This window comes from Myotis daubentonii, chromosome 9, assembly GCF_963259705.1.
Source record: "Myotis daubentonii chromosome 9, mMyoDau2.1, whole genome shotgun sequence".
Classification (NCBI taxonomy): domain Eukaryota; kingdom Metazoa; phylum Chordata; class Mammalia; order Chiroptera; family Vespertilionidae; genus Myotis; species Myotis daubentonii.
This window is the reverse complement of record NC_081848.1, coordinates 73,695,551-73,710,955: the sequence shown is the minus strand read 5'-3', so window position 1 is coordinate 73,710,955 and position 15,405 is coordinate 73,695,551. Positions and strand designations below refer to the sequence as shown.

General features: G+C 40.4%; 1 protein-coding gene across 2 annotated transcripts in view; it reads right to left on the bottom strand.

Moving 5' to 3' along the window:
• The window catches only part of LRRC4C (leucine rich repeat containing 4C), a 994,437-nt gene that overhangs the window by 222,716 nt on the left and 756,316 nt on the right, over positions 1-15,405 (bottom strand). The window lies entirely within an intron of this gene.

The window sequence follows — 15,405 nt, the reverse complement described above, 5'->3', positions numbered from 1 at the left end:
TCATAATTCTTATGCATAATTAGTTTAATAGGGTGGGAATATTCCAGAGATAAATGAAAACTTAAAATGTATAAATAATAAGGATATTTTACCACCGTCCATACAATATTCTATTTATAATGCTGGTCTTGAACCAAAACCTTTCATTATAAATAATTTTAGATTGAGGTAGTTAACACATTGTTTGCGGGTAGTTTTTATCGCGCGCTAACAGGTGGCACGGGCCATTTTTGCTAATTTTTTGCGCAAATGGCAACGTTCAGTAAAATTACAATAACTTTAGTTTACGTATTTATACGTTACCCGCTTTCTATCCTATCGCTAGCATATAAAAAACGTATTAATACGTGTCCCGCACTCTACTACACTGGTAGAACGTATAAATACATTTCCCGCATACGATGTGTTAAATGAAAGGGCGAGGACTACGCCCTCCATCCCCAGGGTAAGGGCTACGCCCTCCATCTTGCCCCAGGGTAAGGGCTACGCCCTTAATCTTACCCTGGATCCTCCATTTTTGGGCAGCCATGTGCTCGGCAAGGAGCTTCTTCCCGGAGGCCCAAGCCTCTGCTAGCCACACCCAGGACTTCTTTAAACTGACCAATGGCAATCAAGGTAAGTGCGCACCATAGATGTGACCACATCCTGTGTGGCATGACACCGACTTGCACCTGGCCAATCGGCAGGGCCCACAGTCCTTTTTCCTCCCCTTACTCCAACCCCCTATAAAACCTCTCTCCACACAGAGGTCTCTCTTTCTGCCACTTGCTGATGAGTCAGTAAGGAGGGTAGGGGAGCCAAGCCCGGGCTTGAATAAAGACTCTTATGCTTTTGCATCGGACACGGCTGGCTCCTTGGTGTGGTTTCTTGGGGATCCTGAAATCTGGGCATAACATTAATTCAATAATACTTAGCTTTAAAATATACAAATTAGAAGAATAGACTGTCTTAAGAGACATTGAAGATTTATGAGAAAACTGAAATGAATGTTGAGACATTAAGAACACACTTTGCTGTGATTCAACTGTAAATCTTCCAGCTCTGATATTCTTTTGTTGAATGAACAATTTAACAGGCAAAATCAAAGCCAGGAAGAAAAAAAAAAAAACTGTGATAATTCTTTGGAGAAAAAGAAGAGAGCAATGGTAAAGAATAGCAGAGTATTTAACTTCAAAAGATGTGAGCACTGACTCTGGACCTCCAGCAATAACAAACAAGACCCAAAGAATAACATCACAACCTAGTGAAAAGAGAATTGCGATGCTGGTTATTATGACAGGATGCGATGGCCCTTTAATTAATTCTGCACTGTACCTGTCACAAAGGATTGGAATTACATGGACTCAGGGCTAGGCCTTCTGTCCCCAAACCAAAGCTTCCTGAACAAGGGACTTCATGGGATTTGAATAGGGATTCTGTGGGCAAATTACAAGGAAAATAATGTGGCATGTTAATTCTGTACAGATACATGACAGCAGGACCCAGGTTCACATGTGAGTCTGAGGAAGGTGTAGATCAGAGACCTAATGTAGATTTGTATTTTAAATTGTCCTGCAAATGGCAAGACTATGAAGTCTAGGTAGGGAGTCAAGGTGGGGTAAAATGGAGAGACAGAGGAGATAAAAATGGAAGTGGAAAAAATATCCTTATGTAGGTAGGGCTGGGAGTATGTAGAGAATGTATGGAATGACTGCAATGAGGTGGATCAGTATCCCATTGCTTCAGGCTCCTGAAAGTTTTGTGGACATAAAGACCTGGAAGATAAAAATGTTAGAAAACTAAGTCATTCTTTTCCCAGTCACGACCCAGTCTGCTAGAGGAAGAACCCAGCTCTTGTTTATATACAAATAATGAATCTTCCTGGCAGAATAACCTTTTTTTCCTACCTTAAGGGAACAGGGTAGGCCACTGACCTTCAGTTAAGAGTTATCTTCCAGGGCTAGGATAAATGAGTAATGTGGAGAGATTGCTAGGAGCTGAAGAGCTGGTGAAGTAGGAGATAAATCTCCTTCTGAGACTTTGTGATGGTTTTTCTCCATCATCAATGCTTTGTAAACAGTTTGTGAACAGCTGACTTTAGTACCTATTCAGTCTTTTTCTGATATTCTCAGATAAAATAACCTACTGGACCAACCCACAAGGTGACCCTCTTGATCCATTCTGCCACCTCAAACAACCCAAAAGATACTCTGTGGGTCATGGCTTACTCTCTTGACTTTGTGACCAGGCAATACAAAGAGACACAGAGAAAGAAGAGACAGAGGAGGAAGGAGTGGAAATGTAGAGGGAAGCGACAGTTTATTAGAATTTGGCAATCTTTTATGTTCTCAAAGGGGTTTTACTATTACCCAAAGTTGGAGGAGTATGCACTGTATGAAAAAACTATGATTTTGAAAAATGTGATTTTATATTTTATATCTATCTTTCTTCTTCTTCTCCTCCTCCTCCTCCTCCTCCTCCTCCTCCTCCTCCTCCTCCTCATTCTTATTCTTCTTCCTCTTTATCTCCCATCAATCTTGATGGCCTCAGTGGTAACTTTAACCCTTTGCGGTCGTATTAAATTTGGACATGGGTGTCGTACTGGTCGGAATTAATTTCCATTGAAAGAGCGGTGATACATAACATGCAAGATGATGAAGGATAAACAAGATTTATTAATTCTTTTTTGGAACTACGTCACTACTAGTAGAATCACTACAAACGTTATCACTTTCTCCGTCAGAGTCAGTATTCAAGGTGCCAAAATAAAACTCTTCATCGTTACTTTCAGATTCGCAGTACACTTCTTCCAGTAACTTTCTTTTTGCCATTTTGGAGGATTATTTTGAAATATCTTAACAAGCGAGAATGCCTAATTACAGTTAAACGTAATTTGTAAAGCTTTATTTGAAATTCTGCGAAGTATCTCCGAAGCTTGTCGATTTCTTCACTCTCAAAAGGCGACTGACTCGCCACGATGTTTTGCATGGCGAGTGTGGAACGACCGCGTTTGTTTATATTGAGTTTCGATATCTCCGATTTGTCGGGGCAATGTTTTGGTTCCTGACAAGGTTGCTTAGACACTGAAGAGCTTTCAGAGAAATTATGAACTGATACATGAATTAATAGAGTTAAGATTCGTACGGTTCCTTGCTGTGGTGGCTGAGAGCAGACATACAACCGGAACGGTAAAAAAGCTTTGGTGGCTGAGAGTAGACAAACGACCGCAAAGGGTTAAGCCTTTATCAATTATCCAACTCTTGACCTTAAGTGATTTAGTATGCATGTGTGTTTGAATCAATTTTTTGGAGATCTAGAATAACATGGTAAAAATGGACAAAATTCACTATTATCTTTTAAGAAAACAACCTCATATTCTTCATCACTGATATTTTTTAAGGTCAAAATCCATATAGTCAGGGAATTCTTTTATTTAATTACAATACCTTATACTCTAAGACAGCTTCCTCGGCATAGGTATTTGGTGATTATCCTTTGCCCTTGCTTATTTGAAATTACCAACATGAACTGAGAGTGTAACCCTTGGCCCCTATTTTGTGACATCTTATACTTCAGAAAACTGCTCAGATACTCAGTTTCTTCTGGCAGCTTCATAAAATGTTCTTGCTACCAGGTCCTGTGCCAGATACATTCTTTCACATAGATCACCTTTTCTAACTAGATGGCATAGAGCAGTGGTTCTCAACCTTCTGGCCCTTTAAATACAGTTCCTCATGTTGTGACCCAACCATAAAATTATTTTCGCTGCTACTCCATAACTGTAATGTTGCTACTATTATGAATTGTAATGTAAATATCTGATATCCAGGATGGTCTTAGGCGACCCCTGTGAAAGGGTCATTTGACCGCCAAAGGGGTCACGACCCACAGGTTGAGAACTGCTGGCATAGAGGGTAAGAATTGGAATTCAACATCAAAGCCAATACAATCTTAACATATATCCAGATGAACATCCTAGTATGAGCAGTGGATAGGGGATCAAAGACCCGTTCAGGGGTTTCAACAGGTCACGTAGGTGCATTACCTTGGAGATAGCACTTAAGTATTCTGAGGATATGTTTTCTAAAAATTGGATTCCAATCTATTTGTTTGAAGTTTTCAATTGCTTAAGAATTCTCTGCTATGCTTACTCAAACACAGCTTTCTGGGACCTATGCACAGACATTCTTCCCACTTGACCTCAGATAGGCCCAGGAATGTCTCATGTTCAGATGGAAGCAGCCTTTGTTCACGCATTGTCTACTGGGTTGTCCTGAAGCACATCACAGTCCATGTAGGGGTTTCTCATCCTACAGCACAAGATTCGTTCCTTCTTCTGCTCTGATTTTTTTCTTCTTGCTGTTGATTAATACACTCAAGGGCTTTAGTTTTGAAATCTCTGAATGATTTCATTGAGCATACTCACATTCATAATTTCCTTCCTTATTCTCTTTAGCATACCCTTTATTTCTAAAGAACTGTAATACTTCTGCTCCTCTCATACATAATGACCCTTCTCCTTTTATATTTAAAATAAAGATTTGTTCATGGCTCTGCAACTACTGTTATCCCTGCAGAAGGATTCTATTAATTACTCAAATTAAAAGAGCTTACGATACATAAGGGGCAGCGAGGGAGAGGAATTAGAGAAATTTTACAAAGACGAAAGTACAGATTTATGCCACAATATTCGCGAAAGTATAGACTAACGGAGAAACACATTAGCAAAACTGGACATCTATTTTTCATATTACAGCTTGGTGATATTTACTAGGTGCTTATGTTTTTCTTTTAAGTGGTAAAAAGAAATAAGATAAACTAAAGGGGAAAAAAATGTGTCCCATAATCTTACAGTTAATCTTTTACTTGCCTTTGGTACATAATTTTAAGAATCTGTATGCAAACACATTCCAGTGACCTTAAGGTCATTTATGGTTTGTTGAAGATGTAAAAAGAAAGAAGAAAGAAAGAAAGAAAGAAAGAAAGAAAGAAAGAAAGAAAGAAAGAAAGAAAGAAAGAAAGAAAGAAAGAAAGAAAGAAAGAAAGAAAGAAAAAGAAATATAAGGTTCCCTATAGGGCCTTCTATTTGAGTTATAATGCATCTTAGTGTTCTGTATAATACAAGTATTAATAAGATGCAGATGTTTTTCTTATATTGATACATGAATCAACACAAATATATTGGGGGGAAATTAACCTGCGCTTTACCATACTGTAAATTGAAAAGATACTTCAAATGTGGATGACATCTAAACCTTGCTAGGACTTTATTGGGCTTACTAGTTAGATTAACTCAATCCCATGTACAATAAGATTCTGATACCCTGTGATTTATAAAACAAATTAAATGATCAGGATGATTTATCATCCCCTAACCATACTCTAGAAACATTTTAAATAGATGTAATTTTAAAAGAGGTTTTATCTTCTAATCTCTATGTGGCAGAGAGTGTTTGTTCATAATGTTTGGATGATGAGGTGGAGAAAAGATTTCACTTCAAAATATGAATTCAGAAAATAGTGTAATTAAGCAAAACATATGCAACGGAATAATATTACTGGCAGTGATCCTAGACATCAATTTTGAAGTTAAGCAAAAGTGAAGTAAAAAAAGCTCTGTTATAACATGAAAATAAAACACAAAACTTTTGAAAAGAACTTAGACACTAATGAAATTTACAGCTCTGAGTTAAAGGACCTTCTGGATCAATGTCATTATCTCCTTATGATTTTTAAACAAAATTTTAAATAAAACATCCTTTGCAAACAACTCCCCCCCCTTTATTTTATTTTTTTTTTTTTTTGCACAACTGTGGACAAGTTGGAGGGTCAGGAAGTAAAGTAGAGGGTGGGTAGAATTCATGTTTCTGACAGGAAAATTTTATTCATGAGGACACAGAGCTGGGGATAATTCCTGACCCTATACAGAATGAAGTACAATTGTGTGTGGCCAGACCAGCGAACGAGAAGCTGAGAATGAGAAGCAAGTGGCCTGGTTGATGAATGGATAATAGCCTGAAATGTCAGACAAGACAAATAATTTTTAAGAATTAAAATTAAGGATAAAATTTAAATACCAATATGGGCAGGATATAAGCATTTCTATATATTTCTGGTGGAAAATAATTTAATTTTTCTAGAAGACATTTTTTTAAAACAATTGTATCAAGAGATCACTTATGACACTAATTTTTCTTTTGGAAAATATAATGCAAATAATTAAGATGCAATAATTAAGATGTATATATAGATTAATTATTGAAAAGCTGTTTATAATATGGAGAAATTGAAAGAGCCTGAATTTCAAAATAGGTTACATATTTTTAGTAATTGTGGTGCCTTAATGCAATTATAGACCGTTGATTGATTATAATGATGCTGTAGAAGCTTATTTTTTTTCCTTACAAAGACATATGTGATATCTTGGTAGGTGGAGATAAAAAGATGGGTTAGCAATATAACGAGTATAGTACAATTGTGTATAAGGAAAACTAATATGATGCATGAGAAAGCATTCAGAAGAATATAAGCCAACCTATTAATTCCCATTTTCATTATATTTATAGTACATATCATAAGCTAAAATAGTGATTTTATTTATTTGTATATTATCTATTTCACCAGTTAGAATATAGGCTCCATGAGTTCAGAAACTATGCTTGCTTGTGTCACCATTGTACTCAAGTGCCTGATATCGTAAGTACTAAGGGTTCAATAAAACTTTGTTGTTGTTTTATGTAAATGCTCACTAGACCTTTGTGAGAGAGAAAACATCACAGACAAGCCAAGGACCCGCTCCAGATGGCTTACCCAAGCCTAAATATGCAGGTCAAGACTCAGGTGAAGGGAGTTAGCAAGCACCTGAGTACTTGTTCCTAGATCCCACACTATTAAAATCAAATTTAATGCACAAATAGTATAATAAAAATAAGGGGGATTAAAAGTGGTTCACTAGTCATCTCAACAAATCAACAACGTCATCATCTTTGTCATTAATGGTTGTAACTATGTCACTGATCTATAAAACATCAACTTCTAAGCAAATTCACTGCATACATAATAGTAGCTTCTGAATATTTAGTCTTACAATTAGCCCTCCAATTAATATATTGGTTAAAGAATGTATTTCCCTTACTGACATTATTTCCATGGAATTACAGCCAAAAAAATGGGGTTTCTGAATTAAAACCATACACTAGGTTAGAGGGCATTCAGAGAACAGTCACCAGGAAGTCAGGGGGATTAACAGAAACAACCAACAATTTACATTAGAAATTACAATGGTAATACCGTATGCTACTGGCTATCTCTGTCAATCAATTTTTCACTAGTAATGGAATTGAAATGAAACCATCACAAACCTTGGTCTATGATACTACGAGGAAACACATGAAAGGGTATGAAATCACTTCAAATACACAGCACACTGGACTCACTGAAGAGAACCCTGAGTGGAGACTAAAAATGGAGACCACTGAGAGACTGGTAGGAGGGGCAAGGAACGAAAGGGAGGGCCAGACTCTGACAGAAAGGAACTGAAGTTCCAGAGAGATATCTCAGCTGTGAGGGGTTTCCACTGAGAACTCCAGAGTCCAACCTCCAAGCTGGGCCTCCCCAGCAGAGATCACCAGAGCTGAGAAGGGTACTCACATAACATCTGGCTGTGAAAAGCAGCAGAGTTGCTGTCCGCCAGGGAGAGAAAACGGGGAATTCAGGCTCCCTCTTACTGGGCCAATGCACAAAATTCCCTGTCGAGCCACTCACCTTGTGCTTTGGCAGAGCGAGGGCAGAGTGGACAAGGCTGAGTGAACAGAAGCCAGGATCAGAAGCTCTTGGGTTAGAACTCAGAAGGCAGACACCCCAGTTTCCTGTGCTGAGACATTCCCTCATGCTGCAGAGGCCATCTTCCTCATGCAGGCATTAGCTAAAAAGGCAGCTTTGCCTGGGGGAAGACAGCTGATCCACTCTATTGGAAAACACCCCACAGGTGTGGAGTTGCTCAAGCTCATTAAGAGATTGAGAATAACAATTAGCCTCCAGGCAGAAGCAATAGCAATAGCCCCACTCTGTTGAAAACAACTCTTGTCACACCTGTGGACAATTGCCTGCGGGAAATTCAAGACAAAATCCTATCAGTCTGTAGACAAGCGGTTCTCAACCTGTGGGTCGCGACCCTTTTGGGGGTCAAACGACCCTTTCACAGGGTTCGCCTAAGACCATTGGAAAACATATATAATTACATATTGTTTTTGTGATTAATCACTATGCTTTAATTATGTTCAATTTGTAAAAATGAGATTGGGGGTCACCACAACATGAGGAACTGTATTAAAGGGTCATGGCATTAGGAAGGTTGAGAACCACTGCTGTAGACAGAGGTGGTCTCTGGAGGCTTTGAATCTTTGCCTGATCTAACTAGTCAGAAACAGTGTTTAACACTGTCCTGGACTAGAGGTTGAGAGGCGCATCAGATCTACCTAATACAGTGATGGCGAACCTATGACACCCATGTCAGAGGTGACACGCGAACTCATTCTTTTGGTTGATTTTTCTTTGTTAAATGGCATTTAAATATATAAAATAAATATCAAAAATATACATCTTTGTTTTACTATGGTTGCAAATATCAAAAAATTTCTATATGTGACACGGCACCAGAGTTAAGTTAGGGTTTTTCAAAATGCTGACACGCCGAGCTCAAAAGGTTCACCATCACTGACCTAATACATAGTCACAAACCCAAAGAGGCAGCCAAAATAAGGAGTCAAAGAAATAACCCCAAATGAAAGAACAAAAGAATTCTCCAGAAGAATAGATGACTGAGATGGAGATAAATTTATCTGATACAGCGTTCAGGATAATGATGGAAAAGATGCTCAACAGTATGAAAAAATATATAGTAACTATGAAAACAGAAATAAAGAATGATAGAGAACACACTGGAATGAATAAACAGAAAATTAGAGGAGGCTGAAGATAAAATCAGTGAATTAGAAGACAGAGTTGAAAATATCACTCAATCAGAGAACTAAAAAGGAAAAAAAAACAATTAAAAAACAGGAGGACAGCCTTAGGGAGGTGTGGGACAATGTGAAACAGAATAATATTAGAATAGCAGGCATGCCAGAAGAGGCAGAAAGGGAGAAAGAGATAAAGTGTTTGAAGAAATAATGGCAGGAAACTTCCTTAATCTGGGAAAGGAAAAAAAGTCACACAAGTCCAGGGAGCACAGAGAACCCCAAGCAAGAAGAACCCAAACAGGCCCACACACAGAAACATCACAATTAAAATGCCAAAAATTAAAGACAAAGAGAGAATCTTGAAGGCAGCAAGAGAAAAGCAAACTGTTACCTACAAAGGAACTCTCATAAAGCTAACACCACATTTCTCATCAGAAACTCTACAGGCCAGAAGGGAATGGCATGAAGTACTCAAGGTAATGGAAAGAAAGGATTTGAAACCAAGATTACTATATCCAGCAAGGCTAGCATTCATAAAAAGCCTAACAGAGTACATCACCACCAAGCCAGCATTACAAGAAATGTTAAAGGGACTGCTGCAATCAGAAGAAGAAATAGAGAAACCTAGCCATACAGAATTAAAATGGCAATAAATAAGTACCTATCAATAATAACCTTGGCCGAAACTGGTTTGGCTCAGTGGATAGAGCATCGGCCTGTGGACTGAAAGGTCCCAGGTTCGATTCCGGTCAAGGGCATGTACCTGGGTTGCAGGCACATCCCCAGTAGGAGATGTGCAGGAGGCAGCTGATCGAGGTTTCTCTCTCATCAATGTTTCTAACTCTCTGTCTCTCTCCCTTCCTCTCTGTAAAAAATCAATAAAAAAATATATATAAAAAAATAATAACCTTGAATGTAAATGGATTAAATGCTTCACAAAAAGGCATAGGATAGCTGAAATGATATGAAAGCATGACCCAACTATATGTTGTCTACAAGAGACCTACCTCAGACCAAAAGACACACACAGGATGAGAGTGAAGGGATGAAAAAAAATTTTCCATGCAAATGGAAAGGAAAAAATAACCTGGAGTAGCAATACTCATATCCAACAAAATAGACTTCAAAATGAAAGCCATCACAATAGACAACAAAGGTCACTACATAATACTAAAGGGATCAATACAACACAAGGATATAACCATGGTAAATATATATGCACCCAATATGAGAGCATCTACACTAATAAAAGAGAAACATGGCAATTGGCATACGACCGCTACACTTCCCATTGGCTAATCCCCCTGTCACTCACAGAGTAGGGCCGAGATATGCAAATTAACTGGCAGCCAAGATGGCGGCCAGCAGCCAGGCAGCTGATGCGAACAGGGAGGCTTGCTTGCTTCAGTGACGGAGAACTCCAACGTTCCCCGTCTGACTTGCCGGTCTCTCAGCTGCAACTCTAAGCAACTATGTTGCGAATAAAGAAGCTAAAAAAACCAAGAAACCTGCTTTACTCAGCGGAGCTTCAGCCAGCCGGACCCCAACATTGTATCAAATACAGACAGTAAACAAAGGCCAGAAACCTGTTTTCAGCAGCCGAGGCCTCAGAGCTAAAGCTGGCCCAGAATAAAAAAAAAAAACAAAGGAAAAAAGGAGCGATTGGGAGCTTCAGTCCCAGCCTGAAAACAGCCCTCAGCCCCTCAGCCAGACTGGCCAGGCACCCCAGTGGGGACCCCCCACCCTAAGGGTGTGTGACCGGCTGCAAACAGCCATCATCCCCTCACCCAGACTGGCCAGGCACCCCAGTGGGGACCCCCACCCTGATCCAGGACACGCTTCAGGGCAAACCAGCCAGCCCCCACCCATGCACCAGGCCTCTATTCTATATAGTAAAAGGGTAATATGCCTCCCAGCACCGGGATCAGCGGATCTACGAGGCCTCCTGGCACTGGGATCAGTGTGACAGGGGACAGCGCCCAAACCCCCTGATTGCCCTGCAGCTCTGTGTGTGACAGGGAGTGGAGCCACAACCTCCCTACCCACCCTGCTCTGTTCGTGACAGGGGAAGGCGCCCCAACCCCCCGCCCCCCAAGGGCCCTGCTCTGTGTGTGACAGGGTAGAGCCATAACCTCCCCATCTGCCCTGCCCTGAGTGTGAGAGTGGCAGCGCCCCAACCCCCCTGATCAGCCCTGCTCTGTGGGTGATAGAGGGCGGCGCCCCAACCCCCTGATCTGCCCTGCCCTGAGTGTGACAGGGGGCGGTGCCCCAACTCCCCTATCGGCCCTACTCTGTGAGTGACAGGGGGGAGCTCCCCAACTCCCTGATTGACCCTGCTCTGTGCGTGACAGGGTATGGAGCCCCAACCCCCCTGATGGGCCCTGCTCTGTGCATGACAGGGGGTGGCGCTGCAACCTCCCCATCGACCCTGCCTTGAGTGTGACAGGGGATGGTGCCCCAACCCCCCAATCGGCCCTACCCTGAGCATGACTGAGGGTGGCATCGCAACCTTCCAATCTGCCCTGCTCTGTGCATGACAGGGGAAGGCACCCCAACTCCCCAATCGGCCCTGCTCTGAGCCCGACCAGGGGCTGCACCTAGGGATTGGGCCTGCCCTCTGCCACCCGGGAGCAGGCCTAAGCCAGCAGGTCATTATCTCCCGAGGGGTCCCAGACTGCGAGAGGGCACAGGCCGGGCTGAGGGAACCCCCCTTCCCCCGAGTGCACAAATTTTTGTGCACCTGGCCTCTAGTATATTTATATATTTCTAGAGGACTTTAAGGCAGAGATAAACAGCAATACAGTCATAGTAGGGGACTTTAACAAATACACAGCACACTGATATGATATATGGAAGATATTTCAGACTTTCAAAAAAATGTGGTTACAAAGGATGGAAGTAAGACTAGTGCTGGGAATCCCCCCAAAAACTATGTAAGTGCATTCCAAGGAAAATTTCAATAGTTGGAGAAAATCTGCAGATGCACTGTATCTAATTTTCCCTCATTTTTATAGAGAAAAGAAAAAGTACTGGTATCTCTTCCTCAACAGGTTGAGAAGAAGCACCTCGATGGGGAAAGTGTGATTTTCTGATTACCTGTCAATGTCCTTGGACCGAGAAGAGTACCTGACAGATGAACCCACACCAAGAACCCCAGGTGTGAGCAGAGGTTTCCCATCACGGGATTGCCGCTGCAGCATAGGTTGCAACAGGATCTCGTGCCAAGACTCCAAGACTCAAGTTAGAATAAAAGTTTTATTTTCTATAACTATTTGACAGATTGTCTGAATACTTGTTTCCTTCCATCTTTGTGTTCCAAGAATTATTTTAAAATTGTATTTAAAGTCCTGCCTGTGTGTGTGTGTGTGTGTGTGTGTGTGTGTGTGTGTGTGTAGCTACTCAGAGCAATTTTGAGATTTATACTACAGTGTATCTGACCATGCCATTTCACAGGGAAAATCCTTTAATATCTCCTCACTCCTCTCTGGATAAAAAGCAAATACCACTTCCACTTGGGATGTGTTCCCTGCCTAATTCTGCAGTTCCATCTATGTCACTCTTCCTTGATTCCAACACTAAAGAACCTGCATAAATTCTGAATCTTTGTATCTTGTTAAAATGTTTGATGACTTCTTGGCATTACCTTTCACTGATGTAGCTTTAACTGCTTAGAGTAATCATAGCTTTCCCAGTTGCTCTGGCTAACTCCCAGGTCTTAGTTTGGGTTCACTTTCTTCTAAAATCTTTACTGATATCAAAATCTGGATTAGGAGCTCTGATAGAGTCCCATCTGTCTGCCCTACACTGAAGTGGCTCAGATTTCTTAATTTTCTTTTTCCCTAACCAAACTACAAATTTCAGGAGGTGAAGTATGATGTCGGTTTTTTATTGAATAAATATGACTTGTTACATTGTGTAAATGTAAGGTGTACAGCACATTGCATTGACACATTTATATCCTATACTAGAGGCCCAATGCATGAACTTAGTGCAAGAGTAGGCCTTCCTTCCCCTGGCTATTGACATTGGTTTCCCTCTGGCACCAGGCCTCTACTATTTATATGATTGTCAATGTAGTAACATTTATCACATTACATAATTATAGGATAATTTTATTGTCTATATTTATTATACTGTGCATTATCTCTGTGTTTATTTACTACTCATTACAAGTTTGTACCCTTAACTGCCATCAATCTCATCACCCCCCCAACCTCCACCCTGCCATCCCCTGGTCGTCACCATTTTACTCTGTTTTTTATAGATTTAACTGTTTTATATTCCACATATAATTGATATTATTTTGTCCCTGTATTTCTCTGTCTGACTATCTCTTAGCATAATGTGCTCAGGTCCATCCATGGTGTTGCAAAGGGGAGGATTGATTTTAAAATTTATGTCTCTGTACTTAGTATAAAGTGCCAGCACATAACAAATCCTCAATAAATACTTGTTGAATGAATGACTGATCATTGCCTCTTTGCAAGGTAAGAATCAATGAACTCCCAGAAGTCTGAGTTTGTATTTTCTCTTCCAGGCTGATATTCTAGCACAGAAAACAATCCACATGGTAAGAAGGATTAGATTTATTTACTTTTCAAAAATTGTTTTTCCTGAAGCATTTCTTGTTTCCTGGCTTCAATATGCAGTCAATCTTTTTCTATGTCTCCTCTCCCTCACTCTCCCTCTCTCTCTCTCACACTCACACACAGAATAAGCTCTTATCTTACCGCAAACATCTGTGTTTGCTTGGAGAACACAGTACAGACAGAGCACTTACCTGAAATGTTATATTGGCAAAGCAGTCTGTCATCGTGTGTCTACTCTATATTCACTAACAGGCATGCAGGATGTGGGCCACGGAACCATGTGGCGTATTTTGGCTATCACTTACCCTTTGAGTAGCTTTGGTAATTGGCTGTGTTGACAGAAGCAGCCAACATTTCGTATTAGAGGTTCCAGTGGGTGAATCATGTGCTGATTGCTTTCTCTGTCAATTCATTCTGGTTGCCCAGTAATGAAATAAAAATGAAACTATCACAAATCGGTAGCTCATCAAATCTAAAGCAAGACAGAACGCCATTGCTTCTCGCTGGGGAATATCGCACACGTCGTGTTGTATTCTCTATAGCCGGATGCACATGCACGTTTTCTGGCAGGAAGGGAAAGCAAAATGTAACGAAGAGGGTGTAAAATATCTTTAGTCTATGAGGACTGCATGTGTAAAGCTACAATCTGATAAATCATAAGGAACTACAGCCATTGTGTATGAAGAGGTGTTTCTTGTTGGATTTGGTATCTGCTTTGGTTTGTATATATATATATATATATATATATATATATATATATATATATATATATATATATATATATCTCAATTGGTTTGTATATTATATATATATAATATCCATGTCTTTGGAAATAAATAGTTATATCTCTATGGCCTTCCAAGAGAAGAAGGTCTGAAGAAAACATGGAACTATGAGGAAGACAACTGAGGCTGAAGGAGAAACTCAGTTAACTAAACAATAGATGATGGAGTTTCAGTGCCCACAGAACTTAGTCATTCGATGAAACTTTGGATACCCATTTCAGAAGAAAATACTGAACAGCAATAGGGCTTGGTGTTCTCTTTTCATATTTGTACTGAAGGGGTTCCTTCCCAGGACCCCACTGGCAACCTGGATTTCACTGTGTGTTTATTATACTAAGCCCCTTTTGTCTCTATTTGCCAGTGTAATAAAAGTTGGCAATTACAGAATGCTAAGTCTGAAAAATATTTATTCTAGATGTTTTAATAACAGGTTCATATTTTGGTAGAGCATTTGGTATTTGTTGTTTTAAAAATGTTTTATTTTACCCTTAGAACTACCCTCTAAATTGGGCCAGGCATATATATCTCATTCTCATTTTAGAGGAGAAAACTGAGACTCCGGATTATAGAGTTTACTCATGAAAAAATTGAATAGAAGCTATATTTCCTGATCCAGTTCAATAGTTTAGGTTTAATTTTCCCAGAAGGTACATATAGCATCTGGAAATGTTATATGGGTTCACTCAGAAAATTATCAAATTAGGAACTTAAAGCCTTTTTAATAAAATACTAGAGACCCAGTGCATGGCATTCGTACACTGGGGGCGGGGGGTTCCCTTAGCCTGGCCTGTGCCCTCTTGAAGTCCAGGATCCCTCGGGGGCCTAAGCGGGCGGCAGATATCCCCCAAGGGGTCATTAGCACTGCCTTGGATGTGGGAGAGGCTCCTGCACCGCCGCTGCACTTGCCAGCCTTCAGCCTGGCTTCTGACTGATCAGCGCTCCCATTGTGGGAGTGCACTGACCACCGGGGGCAGCTCCTGCATTGAGCTTCTGCCCCCTGGTGGTCAGTGCATGTCATAGCAACCAGTTGTTCTGCCATTTGGTCAATTTGCATATTAGGGTGTTATTATATAGGCTATAACAAAATTGTAT